This window comes from Lathyrus oleraceus, chromosome 2 (genome assembly GCF_024323335.1).
Source record: "Lathyrus oleraceus cultivar Zhongwan6 chromosome 2, CAAS_Psat_ZW6_1.0, whole genome shotgun sequence".
Classification (NCBI taxonomy): domain Eukaryota; kingdom Viridiplantae; phylum Streptophyta; class Magnoliopsida; order Fabales; family Fabaceae; genus Lathyrus; species Lathyrus oleraceus.
In genome coordinates, this window is record NC_066580.1 from 223,963,725 (window position 1) to 223,972,338 (window position 8,614).

Sequence of the window (8,614 nt, forward strand, 5' to 3'; positions counted from 1 at the left end):
GTGATTAATCCATCAATTACAAAAGGTTGACGGCCTCTAGCACATAGGGTGCGGATATGATGAAATAGGAAGGAGGCAGCGTTTACCTATGTATCTGCTGCAAAGACGCAGTGGAGGAAAAATAATTCCTTGGCGTTGACTTTGCTGTTGTTCGGTCGACCAAAAATAGTGTTTTGCAGGATGCGGATGAAGTACCGGATGGTTGGGTTATGTATATGCGAAGCAAGTAATACATCCCAGTTGTTGGTTTCCACACCGGAAATTTTTCTAAAGAGGTCGAAGGCGTTTATATGCCACTGGGAGTTGGGAGGTATCCTAGGGAGGACTTGACCTTCTACAGGGAATTGTAGGATGGTGCTCAATTGGTTTTGGGATAGGGAGTACTCGGTGTTGAACATGCGGAAGGTTGCGGTACCGGTTAAGTACTCGTCTTCACCGGTAGGAGTGTTGTACGAATAAGAACTTAAAAATTCTAAGGTGAGAGCGGGGTAGGTAGGTTGATTATGAGTGCAAAGAAAGGTTAAATCAGCGAGGCGGAGCATCCATTCTATACCTTGAAGTAATCCTAATTCTTGTAAACAATTTAAATCAGGATACCTGGTGGATTGGACGCCTCGCTGTTGGAAACGCTCAAACTGCTCCCTTTGATAATTTTCATCTTCGGATCGGAAAATGATATTTCCGAAATCTTGGTTTCCCGCCATACCGATAAGTGGTTTGAAAGAGGTAATAAGGGGAGAAGGTAAATGAAATTGATTTTATAGAATGGTTTGTGGTGTATGAAGAAAGGTATGGTGGGTATTTATAGGAAAAGATTTGGAAGTTGGAAAGGGAGTGGTTGAAAAGTAAATAGATGTGGGTAAATGTGAATAAATGGGGAAGGTAAAAAGTGGGTGGTGTAACGGTCGTGTCTCCAACGGTTAGTAACGTTCACATAGTCTGCAGATGTCACGCTCGTGACAGGGGTGTTACGGGCGTCACAGGCACTTGGTGTGACGACCGTAATGGATTGTGTGACGCTCGTCACACAGTCATTCTTGCAACGTACTTTGTTTTTATCATTATATTTTATTGTTGTTATTTTGTTATGCATATGTTTATTTTATTTTGCTATTGTGATACTTTTAAATTGCCTTGCATGCTATTCTACTTTCATAATATATATATATATATCTTTAATAAGTTATGTAGGTAGCAACAGTAGAGAGCATTATTGATAGATATTGCATAAGTCATAATAAAGTAAAATAAATCAATAGCTTCATAAAATAATCATAATGTAACATTGGAAGACAAAAGCAAACATGCGAGCGAAAAAAAAATACTAAAATAATTTGAAACAAAATTAATGAATAACCTAAACTAAAACTAAGTAACTAAGAAAAACAACTTCTATCCATCTGCATGATCTCTGGGCGGAGGAGCAAAGGAGTTAACACGGTTTAGAAACTCGTGGAACTGATTTGTCATACTGTTCATGTATCCCAGAAATTCTTGTCCCACGTTAGCTAACTCTTCTCTGAGGGCGTCCTGTTCTGACATCAAAGCCTGAATGGTGGTGTTGTAATTTGCTCCGGGCATATGATGTCTAAGATCGGGTATTGCCGATTCTTCGGTCGGGACAGGTTGAGGAGGAGGATCAATATCATAATAACCAGATGGTGTCTGAGGGTCATATTCAACATAAGGGATCTGGTCGTCACAAATCTCATAGTCCTGGATGGATTCAGTAGATCTAGCAGGAGAGGGTATTCCGTTCAGGTTGTAGAGCCAGTTATTGCGGTTATGAACACTAGTCCTTGGACTAGGCAAGGTGAATAGGCAAAGAACTTGGTTGTTAATTATAAGCTCAAACTCTTCAGGTCCGAGGTTTGCTATAAACATAATGTTGAAGAGGAAGGGTATACTCATAGTCGCAATGCCACAGAAAGGGCTTAGGTCAAGCATAGGTTGACGTAATCCGATAGCATTACCAATCATGGTTATCAAGCCGCCTATTTGAATTGGTGCTCATTCATCTTGGATAAGGCGGTCAAAATTTGCCAACATAAAAGTGGCACCGTTTACTGGACGGTTCTGGGAAGCACAAAATATGATGAAGAGTTCATCACGTGAAACTGAGGTACTGTTTGACTTCTTCCCAAATAAGGTGTGGTCCAGGATCTTATGGAAATAACGAAAGGCCGGGTTATGTATGTTTCCAGAAAGAAACTCATGTTCCTCGGGATCGTCATTTCCAGTAAAGCTTCCCCAAAAGTGTTCAAGTTCTCTATATTCAAAAAGTTCTTCTTGGCTCACTGTGAATGTATCAAAAGAGGTAGGGAAACCTAAAAGGTTGGTAAAGTCTTGAATGTTAAATTGATACTCCATGTTGAACATTCTGAACTGGATGAAACCTCTGCTTATTCCTTTTCCATGGCTGGGTAGATAGATCAGAGAACTAAGGAATTCTAGAGTCAGTCTCCGGTAAGTGACGAATTGTCTACGGATAGGAGTGGTTTCCCACCCTATTTGACTCAGCAAATACAAGACACTCTCTCTTAGTACAAGGGCAGTCATTGCCCAATCATCAACATACAAACTAGGTAGCATCTCTCTCTCTGCTAGTTCCTCAAACTTTTGTTTCTGAGCTTTCCCTCTGAATTTGATACCCATACGATCAATTTGTCCCATCAGGTTAGTGTTAGCTAGAGAAAAGAAAAACAAGAGTTTTAGTCAGGATTTGGCCAAATGCCGAAAGAAGAAAAGAATAAAATTTTTATAAGTTAAAATAAATTAAGAATGAATACTAAATAAAATTTAGAAGAATAATTAAAGAGGAAATAAAAATAAAGAAAAAGAATATTTGTGGGTTGTCTCCCACTAAGCGCTTTGTTTAATGTCGCAAGCTCGACATAAACACTATCAAATATAATCTATAAAATTTGGGGGCACTACGTCTAAGTGCAGGACTTGTGAATCTTCAATGTTCTCTGCATGATGATAATATTTTAGACGCTGCCCATTTACGATAAACGGTTCAATGGATTTTCCTTTAATTTCCACCACTCCACTGGGAAAAACATTGGTGACTTGGAAAGGACCTGACCATCTAGATCGTAGTTTTCCCGGGAATAACTTTAGCCTAGAGTTAAATAACAGGACTGTATCGCCTTGTTTGAAGATTTTCCTTGATATGCGCTTGTCATGCCATTGTTTTGTTCTTTCTTTGTAGATTCTGGCATTTTCGTAAGCGTCTCGTTTGAGTTCCTCTAATTCGTTTATATCAAGGATTCGCTTTTCACCGGCGGCCTTATAGTTTAAATTTAGATTTTTAATAGACCAGTAGGCCTTATGTTCTAATTCTACCGGGAGGTGGCAGGATTTTCCATAAATAAGCTTAAATGGGGTTGTCCCTATGGGAGTTTTGTAAGCGGTTCGATACGCCCATAAAGCTTCTGGAAGTTTCAATGACCAGTCTTTCCTTGAGGTGGCGACTGTTTTTTCTAATATTCGTTTGATTTCTCTGTTAGACACTTCCACTTGCCCACTGGTTTGAGGGTGGTAAGGTGTCGCTACTCTATACCTTACGCCATACTTAAACAGTAGTTTTTCGAGTACCTTAGATATGAAATGCGATCCACCATCACTGACTACTATTCTTGGGACACCAAATTTTGGAAATATTATATTCTTAAAGAGTCTAGTTACTACTCGTGTGTCGTTTGTTGGAGAAGCTATAGCTTCAATCCATTTTGATACGTAGTCAACCGCTACGAGTATGTACTTGTTACCGAAAGAAGGTGGAAAAGGTCCCATGAAATCTATCCCCCACACGTCGAAAATCTCTACTTCCAAAATGCCCTTTTGTGGCATCTCGTCACGTCTAGATATGTTTCGTGTGCTTTGACATCTATCACATTTCTTGATATCCGCATGCACATCCTTCCATATGTTTGGCCAATAAAGACCGGCTTGTAGGATTTTGGAGCAGGTCTTGGATGTACTTGCATGTCCACCATAAGGAGCGGAGTGACAGTGTTGGATTATATTTTCTACCTCTTCTTCAGGTATACATCGACGGAAAATACCATCGGGGCCTCTTTTGAAAAGTAAAGGGTCATCCCAGTAATAGTGTTTTATGTCATAGAAGAATCGTTTCTTTTGCTGGTAGGATAAAGTAGGTGGAACTATTCCGGCAGCTAAATAATTGACGAGATCAGCGTACCATGGTGTAACACATATAGCTAAGGTGGTTTCTACCTGTTTATCAGCTTTATTTTCTTCCAAAGTAGCTATAAGTTTATCGTACGAGAAATCATCGTTGATCGATGTTCTTTCCGGTTCTAGGTTTTCAAGTCTAGAGAGGTGATCTGCTACTACGTTTTCAGTTCCTTTTTTATCTTTGATTTCCAGATCGAACTCTTGTAGCAACAGGATCCACCTTAGGAGTCTAGGTTTAGCATCCTTTTTTGTTAAGAGGTACTTGATAGCAGCGTGGTCGGTGTAAATGATTATTTTAGCTCCGACCAAGTAAGAACGAAACTTATCTAGTGCAAACACCACTGCTAAGAGTTCTTTCTCGGTTGTGGCGTAATTCATTTGTGCTTCATCTAGAGTTCTACTTGGGTAATATATGACGTGAAGCTTTTTATCCTTTCGTTGTCCTAAAACAGCGCCCACAGCGTAATCACTGGCATCACACATTATTTCGAATGGTTCATTCCAATCTGGTGTCTGCATTATGGGTGCGGAGATCAATGCTTGTTTAAGCGTTTGGAATGCTTCTAAACATTTATTGTCGAAGATGAATTCAGCATCCTTCATCAATAGTCCGGTCAAAGGTTTAGTTATTTTAGAGAAGTCTTTAATGAATCGTCGGTAAAAACCGGCATGTCCTAAGAAGCTTCGTACTTCTCTCACAGTTTTCGGAGGTTGAAGGTTTTCAATTACCTCTATTTTGGCTTTGTCTACTTCAATTCCTCTATTTGATATGATGTGTCCTAAAACAATTCCTTCTTGTACCATAAAGTGACATTTTTCCCAATTAAGTACTAGGTTTACTTTTACACATCGTTCTAGAACTCTTTCTAGGTTTTCAAGACATTCTTCAAAGCTTTGTCCGCATACGGAAAAGTCGTCCATAAATACTTCCATGATATTTTCGAGAAAATCGGCGAATATCGCCATCATGCACCTTTGGAAGGTTGCAGGAGCATTGCACAAGCCAAATGGCATTCGTCTATAAGCGAAGGTGCCAAAAGGACACGTGAATGTTGTCTTTTCTTGGTCATCAGGATGAATTGGTATTTGAAAGAAGCCTGAGTAACCGTCTAGATAGCAGAAATGAGAATGTTTTGCTAATCGTTCTAACATCTTGTCAATGAATGGTAAAGGGAAATGATCTTTTCGGGTTGCTTTGTTTAGTTTCCTATAGTCAATGCATATTCTCCATCCCGATTCGATTCGTTTGGTTATAGTTTCTCCTTTTTCATTTTTGATAACTGTTATACCTCCTTTCTTTGGTACTACTTGTACAGGACTAACCCATTTGCTATCAGATATAGGATATATGATACCTGCCTCTAATAACTTGGCTACTTCCTTCTTCACTACCTCACTCAGGATCGGGTTTAGTCTCCTCTGATGTTCCCTAGAAGTTTTACAGTCTTCTTCTAGCATGATGCGGTGCATACAAATAGAAGGACTTATTCCTTTAAGATCGGTGATGTTGTACCCTAGTGTGGTTGGATATTTTCTTAAGATATATAGGAGTTTTTCGGTTTCGAGTTTTCCTAGGTCTGCATTAACTATCACTGGTCGTTCAAGTTCTAAGTCTAGGAATTCATATCTCAGATTTTTGGGAAGTGTTTCAGGTCTAGGGTTGGTTTCTTAAGGCATTGCGTAGGGTCCGGTGTTATTGCTAAACATTGTTTGAGTTTGTCTTCTACAAGATAGTCAGACAATTTGTCATTTTCTAACTCTGTTTCTTTTATGCATTCATCGATGATATCCATGAAGTAACATGTCTCTTCTATTGCAGGTGCTTTCCAAAATTGGGAAAGAATGAACTCAATTTTCTCTTCTCCTACTTCGAAAGTGAGTCGTCCTCGTTTTACGTCTATGATTGCACCGGCGGTTGCTAAGAATGGTCTTCCCAATATAATGGGTGTAACTTTATCTTCTCTAATGTCCATAATTATAAAATCAGTTGGAATGTAGAATTGACCTATGCGCACGGGAACGTTTTCAAGAATTCCTACAGGATATCTAACAGAATGATCTGCTAGTTGCACAGACATTTTAGTTGGTCTTAATTCTCCCATTTCTAGTTTCTTGCATATGGATAAAGGCATAACACTAATACCGGCTCCTAAATCGCATAAGGCTTTATCTATGACAAATTTTCCTATGTGACAGGGTATAGAGAAACTACCTGGATCTTTAAGTTTAGGAGGCATATTCTGGATTATAGCGCTACATTCAGCAGTGAGTGTAACAGTTTCGCTATCTTCAAGTTTCCTTTTGTTAGAAAGAATTTCTTTTAAGAACTTAGCATATGAGGGCATCTGCGTAATAGCTTCTGTAAACGGAATTATGACGTTTAATTGTTTCAGTAGGTCAACAAATTTTTTAAATTGGCCCACATCTTTGGTTTTAATAAGCCTTTGAGGGTAAGGGATAGGTGGTTTATAAGGTGGTGGAGGTACATAAGGTTCTTTCTTTTCTACGGTTTCCTTATTACTCTCTTCCTTTTCCTTAGGTGTACTTTCTTCCTCAGTTGACTTTTTAGAGTTTTGGTTTTCAGTTCTTGGATCTAGTGGTCCTTCCACTTCCGTTCCACTTCTTAGTATGATTGCATGAGCGTGGCTTTTCGGGTTAGGTTGGGGCTGTCCAGGAAATGTACCAGTTGGGGCAGCAGTAGGCGCTTGTTGTTGAGCTACTTGTGATATTTGTGTTTCCAGCATTTTGTTATGGGTAGCCAGGGCATCTACTTTACTTGCTAGTTGTTTGATTTGTTCGCTAGTGTGTATATTCTGGTTTAAGAAATCTTTATTGGTTTGTTGTTGAGAAGCTATGAAGTTCTCCATCATTATTTCCAAGTTGGATTTCCTAGGAACATTATTGTTAGGTGTAGATGGGGTCGGCTTTTGATATCCAGGAGGTATAGCTGGGGCTTGATTTGGAGCTTGTCCTGGTGCGTATAAAGCATTATTACTCTTATATGAAAAATTAGGATGATTCTTCCAGTTTGAGTTATAGGTGTGCGAGTAGGGATTTCCTTGAGCATAATTCACTTGCTCTGCTTGGATTCCTGTTAAGAGTTGACAATCTGCAAGAGTGTGACCTTGGATTCCACAGACTTCGCAATTCTGAGTTGCGGCAACCACGGTGGTTTGAGGTGATACATTTAAACTTTCAATTTTCTGGGCAAGGGCTTCCACTTTTGCATGAACATGATCAAGGCTACTTATCTCGTACATGCCACTTTTCGTTTGAGGTTTCTCTACCATTGCTCGGTCGCTTCCCCACTGATAATGGTTTTGGGCCATGCTTTCGATAAGTTGATAAGCATCGGCATAAGGTTTATCCATAAGTGCACCACCTGCTGCGGCGTCTATTGTTAACCTTGTGTTGTACAAGAGACCATTATAGAAGGTATGAATCACTAACCAGTCCTCTAAACCATGGTGTGGACAAAGTCTCATCATGTCTTTGTATCTTTCCCATGCTTCGAAAAGAGACTCGTTATCTTTCTGTTTAAATCCATTTATCTGGGCTCGCAACATAGCTGTTTTGCTCGGAGGAAAATATCAGGCAAGAAAGACTTTCTTCAACTCATTCCATGTTGTGACTGAGTTGGAAGGAAGAGACTGAAGCCATCTTCTAGCTTTATCTCTTAACGAGAAAGGAAAAAGACGAAGTCGAATTGCCTCTGAAGTGACACCATTAGCTTTAACAGTATCAGCGTATTGGACAAATACGGATAAATGAAGGTTTGGATCCTCGGTGGGATTTCCAGAGAATTGATTCTGTTGCACTGCCTGTAGCAGCGAAGGCTTAAGTTCGAAGTTGTTTGCTTCGATTGCGGTTGGAGCAATACTCGAATGCGGCTCATCTTGCGATGGAGCGGCGTAATCTCGAAGAGCACGAGCTGGTTCTGCCATCTCGGATATCGGTGAAGGAAGAAGATTTTTGAGATCAGGAATTTCGATAGGAGGGAGATTATTTGAAGCACGATATTCCCGAATTCTTCGTAAAACTCGGAGATATAGTTCGATATCGTTGATTCGTAAGTAAAACGGCTTGCCTTGTGAGCGAGTGTGTGGCATACAAATCAACGAAAAAAGAAGAAATAAAAATTGCCTTAGTCTCTACAGCGTAACAGAAGAGTTACGATATCGACTAAATAAAAGGCTCCGGCAACGGCGCCAAAAACTTGATCGCGACTTTATGAGTCAATTGGGGTACTAACTGCAAGTGCACAGTTCTATCGCGTAGTTTTAAAAGATATCGATCCCGCAGGGACTTATGAATCGATATACCGTTTTCTAAGGTTACTTCGTAAAGCTAAGGCGGATGATACTTTGATTGTTTGGGGGAAAAGTTGAAACTAAAATAAGATCTAGGTTAA

The 8,614-nt window shown here is 39.8% G+C and overlaps 1 pseudogene; it reads left to right on the forward strand.

The window, feature by feature from the left end:
* The first annotated feature begins 7,662 nt into the window (after nucleotides 1–7,662).
* LOC127125182 (uncharacterized) lies at nucleotides 7,663–7,762 on the forward strand (annotated as a pseudogene).
* Nucleotides 7,763–8,614: the final 852 nt, after the last annotated feature.